Below are 17,426 nucleotides of genomic sequence, written 5' to 3'. Positions count from 1 at the left end.
TCTGTTCTATTTGTTTGGGCTTTAACACTTGCAGAGGCTTCGATTGTAGTTAAATGTGTGTCTGGCAGCGGAACAGATTGGTTTCGGCACAGTATCTGTGTTTGCATAAAGTGGAGGTAATTTGTGGGTGGGCGCAGAATAGGTGACATAATCCAATTAAATATCAGACTCAGGCTGCACGAGAATCATAGAATACAATCATAGAGTCTCTGCAGTACAGAGGGAGGCCATTCAGCCCATCGAGTCTGTACCAATCACAATCCCATCCAGGCTCTATTTCCGTAACCCCACATCTTTACCCTGCTAATCCCCCAGACACTAGGGTCTATTTAGCATTTGTCAATCAACCTAACCTGCACATCTGTGGACTGTGGGAGAAAACTGGAGCACCTGGAGGAAATCCACGCAGACATGGGGAGAATGTGCAAACTCCACACAGGAATCGAACCTGGGTCCCTGGCACTGTGAGGCAGCAGTGCTAACCACTGTGCTGCTCTTATTCATTATATGATTAAACTTAGTGGAGTCTCAGTTGAAGGAAAAGCAGAGATTGCTGGAAATTCTCAGCTGGCCATGCATCGCCAGCAGAAAGAGTCATTGGGTGGAATTTTCCCTTCCCGCCCGCCATGGGAATTGTAGCGGGCTGGACACGGACCATGCACAGGTCCATTGACCTCGGGCAGGGCTTTCCACTCTTGGGGCTAGAAAATCCTGCCCGCAGGGTTAATGCTTTGTCTTAATGTCTTTTCCAATGTCTCTAAGGTACAATTTGAAACGTAATCACTGTTATAATGTAGGAAAGGCAACAGGCAATTTGTACACAACAAGGTCCCAGGGACAACATCATGGCCAGCATAGAATCATAGGATCCCTACAGTACAGAAGGAGGGTATTCGGCCCATTGAGTCTCTACCAACTGTAATCCCACTCAACCCCTAATCCCATAACCCTACATGTTTACCCTGCTAACCCCCTTGACACATGCCCTATCAACCTAATCCACACATCTTTGGACCCTAGTTGAAGGGTAAATATTGGCCAGGACACTGGGGAGATCTCTTCCTCAAATTATTGCCATGGGATCTTTAGTATCCACCTGAGAGAGCAGTGTAAATTTGGTTTATACGGCTACCTGAAGGACAACAGTACCTGCACTGGAAGGTCGACCTCGATATAGTGCTGAAGCCTCAAGGAAGGGCCCTGAACCCACAGAGACAAACATGCTAGCCACTGAAACACAGCCGACAGCGCAATAGTTAGAGGGAATTTCTGAAGAAGAATGGAATATTCTCTCAGAGCTGGAACCTAGCTGGGACATTGTTTCAGGATCAAGAGTACAATTCCAATTCTTTCGACTAAACACAATAAATTGCCTTTATTCCCAGCTTCACCAACTCCTTACTGACACCAGCCGCACACTCGCTGATGCCGGCCTAGTTGTTCATCCAGTTTCTGAGCAGCTCTATGACTTGTGCGCATTATAAACTTGATTGAGAATTTTAACCATCAGTGTGTGTCTGATGACGGTCTCAGTACTAACACTTATTTGCCTGAAGTGCTTGGTTACCATGTGGCAACACGGTGGCACAGTGTTTAGCACTGCTGCCTCACAGCGCCAGGGACCTGGGTTCGATTCCACCTTTGGGTGACTGTCTGTGTGGAGACTGTACGTTCTCCCCGTGTCAGCGTGGGTTTCCCCCCATACTCCAAAGATGTGCAGGTTAGGTAGATTAGCCATGTCCAATTGCCCCTTAGTGTCCAAAGATTTGTAGGTTAGGTGGATTGGCTGTGCTTAAGTGCCCTTAGTGTTCAAAGATGTGTACATTAGATGAATTAGCCATGCTAAATTACCTCTTAGTGAGCAAAGATGTGTAGGGTAAATAGATTGGCCAACGCTAAATTGCCCCTCAGTGTCCAAGGATATGTAGGTTTTGTGGATTAGCCATTATAATTGCCCCTTTGAGGTGGATTAGCCATGGTAAATGCATGGGGTTAAAGGGTTTAAGGGCACGTTAAGATGCTCTTTCAGAGAGTTGATGTAGACTCGAAGGGCCAAATGGCCTCCCTCTGCACTGTAGGGATCCTATGAAGACATCGGCCAAAATTCTCCCCCCTCGCTCGCCGTGGGAATCGTAATGGGTGCGACAGAAAGTTGGGCGAGTCATTTAAAGGCCCAATGAGCTTGGGTGGGATTTTCCGGTGCTGGGGTGCGCATGGCTGGAGAATCCCGCCCATCATTTATTGAGGTCAGCCGTGTGAGCATTTTCTACCTCTGCCCTTTTGCAGCGACGATTTAACTAATACAAGAGGTTCAGGATTTCTCCCCCGGCGCTCCGCTGGACGGATTGAAGTGTCTGTGTTTCACCAACCTTTCCTCAGAGCTGGGTCTTCTACCACTCTGTGCAATGAATGAGCAGTGTGCCTCTCTGTTGAGTCCGAGGTGGCTGCTGCATTGTAAGCAAAGTTGATTCTGCAGTCAGGAAAGAGTTACTGTAAGTCATGTAACGGCACCAAGTGCAAGCACGTTGCTATTAGAGGGAGCAGCCATTTCATCGCTGCCTGAGTTTTACAAGCATGCACATTTGTAAACCGCTTCATTTATCTTGTTTGCACGTCTATGACAACAGGCGCAACTCCTGATTCAGTGCTGAGGAGTTCAGCACTCAGGAGTAGCAACATGGGGTGTGCGGCTGGATTGGAACCAGTCTGACAAGGAATGCAAATAATAATTTCTTTATTTTCTTTTCACATGTAGGCTGGGGCCAACCAGAATTCTGATGGGTGCACAACTGCAAGGTAAAAAAGCTGGTTCTTCTCCTTAGCGATCGCACCTTTGCACCCCCCCTGAAATAGAGAGATTTCTTTTAAATTCATGGGACATGGGTGCTGCTGGCTGGGCCAGCATTTATTGCCCATCCCTAGTTGCCCTTGTTCAGAGGGCAATTGAGAGTCAACCACATTGCTGTGGGTCTGGAGTCACATGTAGGCCAGACCAGGTAAGGATGGCAGACTTCCTTCCCTGTAGGACACTAGGATGATTGATATGACAATAATAATTGATATGACAATAATCTGACAATTGTTTCATGGTCATAGTAGATTCATAATTCCAAATATTTTTTATTGAATTCAAATTCCACCATCTGCAGTGGCGGGATTTGAACCCAGGTCCCCAAAACAATAGCTGAGTTTCTGCATCAATAATACCACTATATCGTTGCCTCCACATTTTCCCAATCTGACCCTCGATGTTTGAGGGTCAGGTTGAGAAGGTGCTGACGTGCTACACCCATCTAAAGCTTTGTTACTTCGTGCCTCAACATTGGCTCGAACTACTGGGAAGATATTGACGCACGGGCTATCATTGGGTGTCAGTAACATCTTAGTAAAATTATCAGCCAGGTTCAGCTAGCTAATAACTGTCAACTCTACCTCTTCCCAAACCCCAACAATTCCAAAGCCACATGTGCTGTCCAGCTGACTGACCCCACCTGAATTGGAAGCATTTGAAATTTGCCTCAACTCAACATTAGCAAAACCAGAATGAATTTCTTTAATCTGCCAGCACCCACAAAGCTGATCCCTCCATTAACCTCGATGGGGTACAGTGGTGTGCAGCCTTGGCTTCTGGTCTGACTCCAAACTGAATCCCTTACACTCAGCCTTCTCTTCCTCAGCACTCCAGGATATTGCCTACTCTCCCCCTCCGCTAATGGAATCCTAAGCCATTCTTCCATCTCCTCAAGGATTGAACTATCTTGACCTATAACCCTCCACAAACTTCAGCCAATCCAGAGCCAAGTAGCCCTTGCCCCCATCCCACAACCCCATTTTCTGGCCAAGTTCTTGTCACCAAGTGAACTGTTTTCAAGATCCTCACCTTCAGATCTCTCCATTCCCTGCACGAAATCTCTCAGCTCGCCACCTGCACTCTGTCAATCCTGGGTTACCCCCCCTGTGGAGAGAGAATTGAGCTAATGTTTCAAGTCTGGAGGACCTGAAAAAGGGTCATCCAGACTCGAAACGTTGGCTCTATTGTCTCTGCACAGAGGCTGTCAGACCCGCTGAGATTTTCCAGCATTTTCTGTTTTTGTATCAGATTCCAGCATCCGCAGAATTTTGCCTTTATCCCAGATTGCTCACAGAATCACAGAATACTACAGTGCAAAAGAGGCCCTTCGGCCCGCTGAGTCTGCACTGATGCATGAAATGCCCTGACCTGCCCACCTAGTCCCACTTGCCAGCACTTAGCCAATAGTCCTGAATGTTACGGTACCAAGTGCTCATCCAGGTACTTTTTAAAGGATGTGAGGCATCCCACCTCCACAACCCTCCCAGGCAGCGCATTCCAGACTGTCACCACCCTCTGGATAAAATCCTCAAATCCCCCCCAAACCCTCCCTCACTTTTAACTTGTGTCGCGTTGTAACTGACCCTTCAACTCAGGGAAACAGCTACTTCTTCCTCCAGGAATTCCATTCCACCTCCAGTGCCTCATTTCCAAACACTGTGCTCCTCCTCTCTGGAATTCTGGCTCTGAACTGTTATTCCCGGCTATATCTTTCCTAGGATCTAACGACTCCCTTTCTGCCTCTTTGGACCTCCCAGCTCAGTGCTCAGACCTTCTGATGTTCCCTGAGTAGTGTTACTGGACCTGCTGGAAGATGAGGTCCCTAATTTAAGGCCTTTCCTTGGCGGGCAGAGGAGATCCCCAATGGAGGTCTCTCTATGGAGGGATCTCCCCCCACCTTCTCGGGGACCTGAGGCGGAGGTTGCTACACACAACAGAACCGTACAACCATAGGGTGTACCAGTTCACGGGCTCCCAAGTGTGCCCTTTTTGCAACCTTGGGAGTCCATACACCATGTCTATGTTATGTGTTGTAGACTGCAGAAACTTTTCATTGAATCATAGAATCCCTACAGTGCAGAAGATGGCCATTTGGCCCATCGAACCTGCACAGACCATAATCCAACACAGGCCCTACACCCATAACCCCACATATTTACCCACTAATCCTCCTAACTAGAGTTAATTTAGCATGGCCAATCAACCTAAACTGCACATCTTTGGACATGTGGGAGGAAACCCAAGGGGACACGGGGAGAATGTGCAAACCCCACACAGACAGTGACCCGAGGACGGAATTGAACCCATGTCTCTGGTGCTCTGAGGTAGCAGTGCTAACCGCTGTGCCAGTTTTCTCAAAAATCTTTAATTGATGTTTTGTTTGCCCTTCAGCCCCATGCTCCTGATCTATGGGCACCTGGTGTGGAGGGGGACAGGGAAGGAGGAGGATCTCCTCGTGAACCTGCTCCTGGGCTTGGCAAGGCGTTCTGTCTACAGGTCCAGGCAGCGGGTGATTGAGGGGATCGTCCAACCCGACTGTCTGCCCCTCTACCGTGGCTCTATTCACGGCTGGGTTTCCATGGAGAGGGAGCATGCGGTGTCCAAGAGCACTGTTGATGCATTCCGTGCCTACTGGGCACCGCAGGGACTGGGGTGTATTATTGACCCCTTCAATCACATTTTAATTTGATGCTTTAAGTTTTCTTTCTACTTTGTCTTTTGTTTTGGGTGGTTCCCCTCCTTTTAGCGAGCTGCCCCTTTATGAGTTGTCTCTAAGTTAAGTTGACTTTGTTTATTTGGTTGAACGCAAAAAGATGTCCCTAATTAAAGCCTGTTATGGTTGCCCAATCAGGAAGCTCTACAGGGACATATGATGTGGAGTGTCCGGGTCATAGGCACTGGGGTGAGTACTCTGTCCTGGGAAATACCTACAAACCATGGTAAATAATTCAGATTTAATAAGAACATAAGAACATAAAAATTAGGAGCAGGAGTAGGCCATCTGGCCCCTCGATTCTGCTCTGCCATTCGATAAGATCATGGCTGATCTTTTCATGGACTCAGCTCCACTTACCCGCCCACTCACCATAACCTTTAATTCCTTTACTGTTCAAAAATTTATCTACCCTTGTCTTAAAAACATTCAATGAGGTAGCCTCAACTGCTTCACTGGGCAGGGAATTCCACAGATTCACAACCCTTTGTGTGAAGAAGTTCCTCCTCAACTCAGTCCTAAATCTGCTCCTCCTTATTTTGAAGCCATGTCTCCCAGTTCTAGTTTCACCCGCCAGTGGAAACAACTTCCCTGCTTCTATCTTATCTATTCCTTTCATAATCTTATATGTTTCTATAAGATCTCCCCTTGTTCTTCTGAATTCCAATGAGTATAGCCCCAGTCTACTCAGTCTCTCCTCGTAAGCCAATCCTCTCAACTCCGGAATCAACCTAGTGAATCTCCTCTGCACCCTCTCCAGTACCAGTATATCCTTTCTCAAGTAAGGAGACCCAAACTGTACACAGTACTCCAGGTGTGGCCTCACCAGCACCTTATACAGCTGCAACATAATCTTACTAAACTCCATCCCCCGAGCAGCGAAGAACAAAATTCCATTTGCCGCCTTAATTATCTGCTGCACCTGCAAACCAAGTCCTTGAGATTCCTGCACAAGGACACTCAGGTCCCTCTGCGGAGCAGCATGATGCAATTTTTTACCATTTTAAATAATCGTCAATTTTGCTGTTATTCCTACTAAAATGGATGACCTCACACTTACCAACATTGTACTCCATCTGCCAGACCCTCGCTCACTCACTTAGATTATCTATATCGCTTTGCAGACTTTCAGCGTCCTCTACACACTTTGCTCTTCCACCCATCTTAGTGTCATCTGTGAATTTTGACACACTACGCTTGGTCCCCAACTCCAAATCATCTATGTGATCTAGTGTGGAGACATGGGCCTCTCAGAAGTTATTTCACCCTCATTGTACCCAAGATGTATATACGGCTGCCCCATCATTTAGAATTCAATCAGTGCACTTTCTACCTGGGGTCGCATTTCAAGGTGACATTCTTCAACATGACGGAATCCCTACAGTGCAGGAGGGCACCATTTGACTGCACTGACTCTCTGACAGAGCATCCCCATAACCTCACGTGTTTACCCCACTAATCCCCTAGCCATGAGACATCAAGGAGCAATTTAGCATGGCCAATCCACCTAACCTGCACACCTTTGGACCGTGGGAGAAAACCAGAGCACCCGGAGGAAAACCACGCAGACACGGGGAGATAAAGGCAAAATGTGGATACTGGAATCTGAAACAAAAGCAGAAAAATGCTGGAAAATCTCTGTAGGTCTGGCAGCATCTGTGGAGAGAGAATGGATGGCCCTTCATCAGCTCTGATGAGTCATCCAGACACAGGGAAAATGTGCAAACTTCACACAGACAATCACCCAAGGCAGGAAATCGAACCCCGAGTCCTTGGCACTGTGAGGCAGCAGTGTTAACCATTGTGCCACCCAACTGTTTCCAACTCCCTCTCTCATCTGAATTGATGGGAGCAATATTATCTTTTGGGAGAATATCCATCTGTAGGGGTTCTAGATATTTCAAATTTCCTTTTGAAAATTGCTATTAAATTTACTTCCACTGCCTCTTCAGATTAGACCAGCTCGCTCTGTTTAACAAAATTTCATCCCCTCCCCACTATGTTTATTTCTCGATCATTTTAAAACAGTCTCCGCTGGTTACTGAGGAGCCCTGCCAGCACAGACAGTTTCTCCCTGCTTGCTGTATCAAAAGCCCCGCATCGCACTTGAGTCACCGCTCATTCCTGTTTCATTAATGGTTGCAGGGCGAAAGAATGAAAAGGCTTTGTGATTCTGTCTGGACGAGGAGCTCTCACAGGGGATATGGAGAGATTACAAGGTACTGTGCTACAGTAATAGCCACATTGCTATTAGTTGAAGGATCCATAAATAACTCCCATGATGTGGTCCAGCCCAGTTTACTGTTGAGTGGGCGTCTGCATGTTCTTCTCTCATTGAAGGTTGGTAAATGCCCCCATTATCCTCCTGCTCCTCTTGTGTGTTTGCCAGAAGAGATTCTGTGGTTCTCCCATCGACGGAGATGTGGAGATGAGAAGAGAGGAAGGAAGAATTCCTTCTTCCCTTAGAAAGTTTAAAACATTTTGTTTTCCAAAGAGCGAGGCCTTTTGTTTCATCTTGACATGGGCTCATGTTTTCACGGACTGGCCATTGTAAGAATTGTTAGGAACACACAAATTAGAACCCAGTGGTACTTTTGATTGATTTTAAATGGTGTGAAATGGATTGCACCTTCCTCTGATTGTTAAGATGGGATACTTGCTCCTTTAAAAATTTATTCATTCAGGGGATCTGGGTGTCACTGGCTGGGCCAACATTTGTTGCTCGCCCCTGAGGGCATTTAAGAGTCAACCACATTGCTGAGGGTCTGGACTCACATGTAGGCCAGAGTGGGTAAGGACGGCAGATTTCCTTCTCTAACGGACATTAGTGACCCAGATGGGTTTTTATGACAATGGTTTCCTCGTCATCATTTAGACTTTTAATTCCAAATTTTTACTGAATTCAAATTTCACCGTCTGCCGTGGTGGGATTCAAACCTGGGTCCCCAGAGCAGTACATATGTGTCTGGATTACCAGTCCAGCGACAATACCACTAAGCCCCACTACACAAATATTGCATATAAAAGGCAGAATTTACCTCATTGAGTTAAACTGAAGTGAAGCATTTATTATTTCACATTATTGGGAAGTTTGTCAGTCATTAGCCTGACAAATGTGAGGTAATACATTTTGGAAGGTCTAATACAGATGGGAAATATACAGTAAATGGCAGAATCCTTAAGAGTATTGATAGGGAGAGGGATCTGGGTGTACAGGTACACAGATCACTGAAAATGGCAATGTGGGTGCAGAAGGTAGTCAAGAAGGCATACGGCATGCTTGCCTTCATCGGCCGGGGCATTGAGTTTAAAAATTGGCATCCATGTTGCAGCTTTATAGAACCTTAGTTAGGCCGCACTTGGAATATAGTGTTCAATTGTGGTCGCCACACTACCAGAAAGATGTGGAGGCTTTGAAGAAGGTACAGAAAAGATTTACCAGGATGTTGCCTGGTATGGACGGCATTAACTGTGAGGAGAGGTTGGAGAAACTTGGTTTGCTCTCACTGGAACGACAGAGGATGAGGGGGCGACCTGATAGAAATCTACAAGATTATGAGAGGCGTGGACTGAGTGGATAGTCAGAAGCTTTTTCCCAGGGTGGAAGAGTCAATTACTAGGGGGCACAGGTTTAAGGTGTGAGGGGAAAGGTTTAAAGGAGATGTATGGGGCAAGTTTTTTTACACAGAGGGTGACGGGTGCCTGTAACTCGCTGCCGGGGGAGGTAATGGAAGCAGGTACATTAGTGACTTTTAAGGGGTGTCTGGACAAATACATGAATAGAATGGAAATAGAGGGATATGGTTCCCGGAAGGGTAAGGGGTTTTAGATCAATTGGGCAGCATTGTCATTGCGGGCTTGGAGGGCCAAAGGGCCTGTTCCTGTGCTGTAATTTTCTTTGTTTTTTTGTTCTGAAATATACATTCTTCAAAATTCTAAATCACTGACAGGTTTATATTGTCACCAAAGGGAGCCCATTGTCTCAGTTAAGGATCTCACAGTACACCTTACTTGTGTGTGTGGTTGTGTGCTGTCAACCATTCAATATGATCATGGCTGATCCTTTATCACGGCGCCATACTCCTGCAGTGTCCCCATACCCATTGCCACCTTAGAATCTAGAAATCTACCTATTTCCTCCTTAAGTATATTCACTGCCTTGGCCTCCACAGCCTTTTGTGGTAGAGAATTCTACAGGTTCATCATCCTCTGAGTGAAGAACTTTCTCCTTATCTCTGTCCTAAATGTCCTACCCGTACCCTGAGACTGTGGCTCCCTTGTTCTGGATCCCCCAGTCAAGGGAAACAACATCCCTGCATCCCATCTCTCCAGCCTTTATAGTTTCAGTGAGATCTCCCCTCATACTTCTGAATTCCAATGAGTAGAGAGCCGCTCAACCCAATGCTCCTCATATGTCAGACATGGGAAGGGAGTGATACTGTTACTGGATTAGTAATCCAGAGGCCCAGGATAATATTTCTGGGGACCTGGGTTCAAATCCCACCATGGCAAAAAAAAATGACGATGAAGCAACTGTTAATTGTCATTAAAAACCCATCTGATTCACTAATGCCCTTTAGGGAAGAAAATTTGCCGTCCTGCCCCTGTCTGGCCTATGTGTAACTGCAGAGCCACAGCAATGTGGTTGACCCTACCTGCCCTCTGGAATGGCCCAGCAAGCCACTCAGTTCAAAAGGCAGTTAGGGATTGGTGACAAACTGAAATAATTACATTAAAAATTTTGTCATTGCAGGAATCAGTCTGGTGAACCTTTGCTGCAGTCCCTCTGTGGCAGGTATATCCTTTCTTAGATGAGGAGACCAAAGTTCATGGGGTTTGACTGTGAGTGAGGGTGTGTGTGTGTGTGTGTCTGTACACATTTGTGCGTGTGTGTTTTTGTGGGTGTCAGTACACGTGTATACACGTCTGTGTGTTTGTGGGTGTCTTTGCATTGTACGTGTGTGTTTGTATGTGCACCTGTGTGTGTGTTTTTGTGGATGTCTGTGCGTGTGTGTGTTTTTGTGGTGTCAATGCATGTGTCTGTACATGTCTGTGTGTTTGTTGGTGTCTGTACATTGTGTGTATGTGAGTTTGTGTTTGCAGCTGTGTGTGTGATTTTGTGGGTGTCTATTCATGTCTTTGCGTGTGTCAGTGCAGTTGTGTGTGTATGTATGTGTATGTTTTTGTTAGTGCCTGTTCATGTATGTGAGTGAGTGTGTTTTTGTGGGTGTCAGTACATGCGTGTGTATGCATCTGTGTATTTGGAGGTGTCTCTACATTCTGTGTATGTGAGTTTGTGTATGCACCTCGTGTGTTTTAATGGGGGTGCGTGTGTGTGTGTGTGTGTGCGTGCGCGCCCTGTTGCATCTGTGATGCGTCAGTGCAAGTGTGTGTTTGACGATAATCAGCATTTTGCAACTCTCAAGGATGCTGTCCTTCAGATGACAGTGTTTATTTCTAGCATGTTTTGTGGTGACTGCCAAAGCGAGCATTGAAAGTGTTGCATTTTGTCAAGCTCAAAGCTGTGAGGAAAGCTCGGAAAGAAACTGTCTCGAGCACGTAATCCATCTTGATGCTTCAGGAAGTATCACGGGAGCATTAGATGAAGCAATTCCGACAATGTGCAGATAATTATTATCAGTATCCATCTCCCCTTCAGCCTGTGCTTTACACTCTGGGACAGCACGGAGACCTTGGAATTGTTACACTTGCCAGCCCTGATGAAATACCCACCAAGATATGATCAGACCACACTCGGATTTTCGACACTGTACGTTAGGATGGATATACTGATCGGCCTTGGGAAAGTGCAGCTTGTCTTTAACAGAATAATGGCCAGACTCTTAGAGGATTTCTTTACGAGGAGAGGTTTGACAAGCTTGGGGTTGGATTTTATGTGCGCTTGCTGGGTGTTTTTTCGTGAGGGTGGAGGGGTGGCATGTTCTCATCCACCCTGAGCTCATGCCCCCTCTGTGTCGTGGTAGGTGGGCACACACCAAAATTGGCAGCCCACCTGCCATCTTTAAATCAAATATCAAGGGCTAATTGAGCTTGTGAACAAGCCAGTTAACTCCAATAATATGCCACCCTTGCCATAATATAAATTGTACATGGTGTGTGTGTTTCTGTGTGCATGAATGTGTGTATTTAACATAAGCAGTGCCTCACAGCTCCAGGGACCTGGGTTCAATTCCGGCATTGGGTCACTGCCTGTGTGGAGGCTGCACGTTCTCCCCATGTCTGCATGGGTTTCCTCCGGGTGCTCCGGTTTCCTCCCACACTCCAAAGATAACGTAAAGTAAAAGTTTTTATTAGTCACAAGTAGGGTTACATTAACACTGCAATGAAGTTACTGTGAAAATCTGGCACCTGTTCAGGTACACTGAGGGAGCATTTAGCATGGTCAATCTACCTAAACCAGCTTTTCTTTGGACTGTGGGAGGAAACCAGAGCACCTGGAGGAAACCCACGCTGACACGGGGAGAATGTGCAAACTCCACACAGACAGTGACCCAAGCTGGGAAACAAACCCGGGTACGTGGAGCTGTGAGGCAGCAGTGCTAACGACTGTCCCACCTTGCAGGTTAGGTTGATTGGCCATTGGTCAGGGGATTAATGAGGTTAATACATGGGGGTACAGGGATTGGGCCTGGGTTGCATTGTCGCCAGTGCAGACTCGATGGGCTGAATGGCCTCCTTTTGCACTGTAGGGATGCTATGATTCATAGTCAGCATTTAGCAACACTCAAGGATGCTGTCCTTGAGATTGAGTTCCGGGAGGGGACAGATTCTTGGTGTTGAAAGGTTTTGAAAAGAGTGGGAAGGGAGGGAGGATACTATTTTTGGGGGGGGTCCTCCTTGTGCATTGGGTGCCCACTCCCCTAAGATAGTACCCCTGCTTTCTTCCTACCCACCTACTTGCTAAACCGCACCCCCCACCCCTCCCTAAGCTGACCAAACCCTTCCCACCCAATACCCAAGGACTTACTTTACCCCAGGATTCAAGTGGACCTTTCTGTTGTTCCTCGTCCAGTATCGGCAACTGAGGTGGGATTGGAGAGCAACTGTCGAGGGTGGGATTTCCTTCTCCCCAGTGAAGGGCAGGATTCCCGCTGGCAGGTACTTAGCCCACTGACAGAGTGTTACGCCTGCGAGGCAGGTTGGCACGGTGCAAGACAGCTTCAAGCCAATGGAGGCGACGAGGGAGGAGGGGTGCCGCGAACCATCCGTGCCCCCTAGTATGCAACCCTGGTGATGTATTCCCAGGAATTTAGGTTGGATTCAGGTTTTAAGACATTAAGGGGGGTAAATAGAGTAGATGGAGAGAAATTAATGCCGCCAGTTAGAAAGTCTAAGACTAGTGGGGGTGAGGGACTGGACCTTTCAAGAGTGAAATTAGAAAATATCTTTTCATACAAAGGATGGTAGGAAGGTAGAGCTCTCTTCCACAAATGGCAATCAATTCGAGATCCACTGTGAATTTTAGCTCTGAAATTGATATTCCTTCTCCCCACCTTACTCCATTGGGAACTACCATTAACCTTTAGCTGCTATTCCAGGGAATGTTTCTTTTTTTCAGTTTTTTTTCTGTGAGATTACCCCTAGAACAAAGACTAGTGCAGCACTGGATCGAGCCCTTTGGCCCGCCAAGTCTGTGTCGACACAAATGCCTCTCTAATCTAATACTTACTTGCCTCTACGTGGTCCATGTCACTCTATTCCCAGCCTATTCATATATCTATCCAGACGCCTCTTGAACGTTGGAGAATCTGCCTCCATCACCTCCTCCAGCAGCGCGTTCCAGGCATTCACCACGCCCTGTGTGAAAAACTTGCCCCTTACATCTCTTTTAAACTTCCCCCTCTCACTTTCAACCTATGCCCCTGAGTAATTGACCCTTCTATCACTCTATCTGGCTATCCACTCTATCCAAGCCTGTCATAATCTTGTAAACCTCATCCTCCGATGCTCCACTGAGAACAAAACTAAGGTCTGGCTTTATGGCTGCTTCAACTAGTCAGTTTCTCTAAGTCCAGAAAATGAGTGTCGGTAACTAATTAACCATCGCTACTCTCTCCTGCCCTCACCTGAAGTCCATACATATAATCTACATGAGTATGGACACCCACCCACAAACACATGACTTTCAGTTGAAGAACTATCAGCTGGCCATCCCAAATGGGACTCCTGTATCAAGAAACTTGACACCATCCAAGACAAAGCAGGCCACTTGATTGGCACCACATCTACAAACATCCACTCCCGCCACCAGTGATGCTCAATTGCAGCAGTGTGTACTATCATGGAACATAGATCAGTACAGCACGGTACAGGCTCTTCGGCCCTCGATGTTGTGCTGAGCTATGCCCAAACCCAAGATCAAGCTATTCCACTCCCTATCATTCTGGTGTGCTCCATGTGCCTATCCAATAACCGCTTGAAAGTTCCTAAAGTGTCCGACTCCACTATCACAGCAAATATCGACAAGATGCACTGCAGCAATTCACCAAAGATCCTTAGACAGCACCTTCCAAACACAAAACCACTTCCATCTACAAGGATGAGGGCAACGGATACATGGGAACCACCACCCAACTGTAAGGTCCCCTCCAAGCCACTCACCATCCTGACTTGGAAATATTTCACTGTCACTGGATCAAAATCCAGGAATTCCATCCCTAATAGCATTGTGGGTCAACCCACAGCACGTGGACAGCAGTGATTCAAGAAGGCAGCTCACCACCACCTTCTCAAGGGCAACTGCCTCACAGTGCCAGGGACCTGTGTTCAATCCTGGCCTTGGGTCACTGTTTATGGGAAGTCTGCAAGTTCTCCCTGTGTCTGTGTGGTCTTCCTCCGGGTGCTCCAGTTTCCTCCCACAGTCCAAAGATGTGCGGATTAGGTGGATTGGCCGTGCTAAACTGCCCCTTAGCGTCAGAGGGATTAGCAGGGTAAATACGTAGGGTTACAGGGATAGGGCCTGGGTGGGATTGTGGTCAGTGCAGAGTCAATGGACCAAATGGCCTCCTTCTGCACTGTCGGGATTCTATGAACGAGAGATGGGCAATAAATGCTGGCCAGCCAGCGACGCCCATGCCCCACGAATTAATAAAAAAACTAAAAACCAGCATTGTTAAACCAATATTGTAGAGATTGAAATCAGCACTGGTGGGTACATCTACCTAATAAATAGTTGACAACACAGTCTTATACTTAGCATAGCATGTATGAAAGTGTTGGGAGTAGCAACCAAATAACAAGTAGGTTCATTTAGTTGCGACATTTGTCTTTGAGCCAAAACACTCTTGATTTGTGAGCAACGCTAGCTCTGAATGCTGTGAGCGGGTTAATCCTGAGAAGCTTCTCTGTTGTTGACTGTCTATCCGACCCTGCTCGCCTCTGTCCCTCCTGCTGTTTATATCCTAACCACCCCCCCCCACCTCCAACACAGCCCACCAGCCTACATCCGCTCACGTGGCCCAAGGATATTAATCAGGATTAAATCAACTTCAATCATACTTCATTCTCGGGGATGCAGTGTAAACAGTTCATCAGGGCACAGTGGGGGAGGCAGTCTGTGTTTCTGTTCTCTCTCTCTCTAATCTATGGAGACTGTGAGCTGCGTCACTGCAGCTTGCGATAGTGTTATTCTCGTTACTATTTTACAATTTACTTGAAGCAGGTTTTATTCGGGCTGCACGATAACATGCTCTGGGGATTTGCTCGGTCAACATATTAAAATCCAATTCCGTCCCTGTCTCCAGCTGCCAGGTTATTCCTCGTGCCTGTGTGTTTGTGCTCAGTGGATGGCAGGTGCCAGCTGCACAGTGGAGGGTCGACACACTCCGTCCTTTGGTCAATTATGGGCAAAGTGCATCCAGGAAAGAAGAAAGACCTGCATTCACATGGCACCTTTCACCACCGCTGGATGTTCCAAAGTTCTTGGCACTTTTTGAAATGTAGCCACCTTTGAAATTTTATTTTTTAACTCATTCATGGGATGTGGGTGTCACTGTTAGGGCCAGCATTTATTGCCCATTGCCAGGGGATTTTCACAGTAACTTCATTGCAATGTTAATGTAAGCCTCCTTGTGACTCTAATAAATAAATAAACTTTAAACTTAACTTTTTAAACATTTCGGAGGGCAGTTGAGAGTCAACCCCATTGCTGTGGCTCTGGAGTTATGTGTAGGCCAGACCCAGGTACAGATAGCAGGATTTCCTTCCCTAAAGGACATTAATGAACCAGATGGGTTTTTCTGACAATGGTTTCGTGGTCATTTGTAGATTTTTAATTCCAGATTTTTATCAAAATCTAATTTCACCATCTTTGGTGGTGGGATTTGAATTTGGATCCTCAGAACATTACCCGGGGTCCCTGGATTACCAGTCCAGTGACAATACCACTATGCCACCTCCTCCTTGCTGCAGCCAATTTGGACACAGGAAGCCCCCACAAGTAGAATAGACAAATTATGATTTGAAAAGATTCTCCTTCGATGGGATGAAGATTTATCCACCTGAACTTAACCCGGAGTTCGTGCACTTCAGCCAACGGCATTGACCTAAATACTTTGATTCTCAGTCAGTGAACCATACCTGTTATAAAATTCATTGCCTGTAAGGAATTATTGAAGAAGCTTTTATATCATGGTTACAATCCCTACAGTGCAGAAAGAGGCCATTTGGCCCATCAAGCCTGCACTGACAATAATCCACCCAAGCCCTATTCCCATAATCCTATGTATTTAGCCTAGCTAATCCCCCTGACACTAACAGCAATTTACCATGGCCAATCCACCTAACCCATACATCTTTGGAGTTATTTAGCAACAATTTGAGTCAGAGAAGCTGGGTTCAGTATACCTCAGGCCATGCCGTCCAATTCCCTTCCCGTCTTTAGTGGTGCAGACTTCCGTCCGTTTGCATGGTAGTAATTCCCGGAACAGTTTATTAGTCTGTCGCTGGAGACGCCTCTCCACATTAAATGTAACTGACCAGGAGACTCTCCCTCTCTTACCGCCAGCCATTGGTGTGTTGGAAGGATCTTGCACACAGCTTGTGACCAGATTATGAACGCACCTTCTGGACCCGGGTTCGATTCCCGGCTTGGGTCACTGTCTGTGTGGAGTTTGCACATTCTCCCCATGTCTGTGTGGGTTTCCCCTGGGTTTCCTCCCACAGTCCGAAAGACGTGCTGGTTAGGTGCTTTGAGCGTGGTAATTCTCCCTCACCGTACCCGAACAGGCGCTGGAGTGTGGCGGATTGTCACAGCGACTTCATTGTAGTGTTAATGTAAGTCAATTTGTGCCACTAATAAATAAATTTTAAAACTTGACCATTGAGGCTTGGGGTGAGACTCGAGCCCAGAGCTTTGGGCTCAGAGGCAGGGACACTAACACACTGCCAGTTGCTCCAGCCGCTGTGTGGAAATATTGTAATTGCAGCCTTAGATTTCCTTCATTTTGTTGTGAATATCTAAAATCTGATCAATTGGTTAAAACTGATTGGGAGGTGCTCCTGCCTCATGACGTTTTAAACCCAGCTCCTTATATGATCATAGTGTCTCTGTGCAGCGGGAGGCCATTCAGCCCATCGAGTCTGCACCAACCACAATCCCACCCTTATATGGGTGTGTATGTACATGTCCATGAATTATAAAATCTCTACCGTGTAGAAGGATGCCATTTGGCCCATCAGCACTAAACACAGCCCCGTACAGACCCTATTCCCATAACCCCACGTATTTACCCTGCGAATCCCCCCCCCAACTCTAGGGGCAATTTAACATGGCCAGTCAATCTAACCTGCACATCTTTGGACTGCGGGAGGAAACTGGAGCAAGTGTAGGAAACCCACGCA

The 17,426-nt window shown here is 46.7% G+C and overlaps 1 protein-coding gene across 7 annotated transcripts in view; it reads left to right on the top strand.

Annotated features, from left to right (window-relative positions):
- LOC145360525 (PH and SEC7 domain-containing protein 1-like) overlaps positions 1-17,426 on the top strand; it is a 184,143-nt gene that overhangs the window by 44,321 nt on the left and 122,396 nt on the right. For 4 of the 7 annotated variants that reach the window (XM_080215789.1, XM_080215788.1, XM_080215782.1 and 1 more), the window contains exons 2-3: positions 2,756-2,796; positions 7,710-7,783. The gene's annotated coding sequence lies outside the window, so the exon portion shown is untranslated. Of the gene's footprint in view, positions 1-2,755; positions 2,797-5,702; positions 5,754-7,709; positions 7,784-17,426 lie in introns of all 7 variants that reach the window. The other 3 variants (XM_080215785.1, XM_080215784.1, XM_080215787.1) reach the window with 2 other exon arrangements.

The sequence above is a fragment of the Carcharhinus amblyrhynchos genome, chromosome 31, assembly GCF_965287045.1.
Source record: "Carcharhinus amblyrhynchos chromosome 31, sCarAmb.v2.hapA, whole genome shotgun sequence".
NCBI classification, from domain to species: domain Eukaryota; kingdom Metazoa; phylum Chordata; class Chondrichthyes; order Carcharhiniformes; family Carcharhinidae; genus Carcharhinus; species Carcharhinus amblyrhynchos.
Note: the sequence above shows the minus strand (reverse complement) of the source record. Positions and strands in the feature narration are given on the sequence as shown.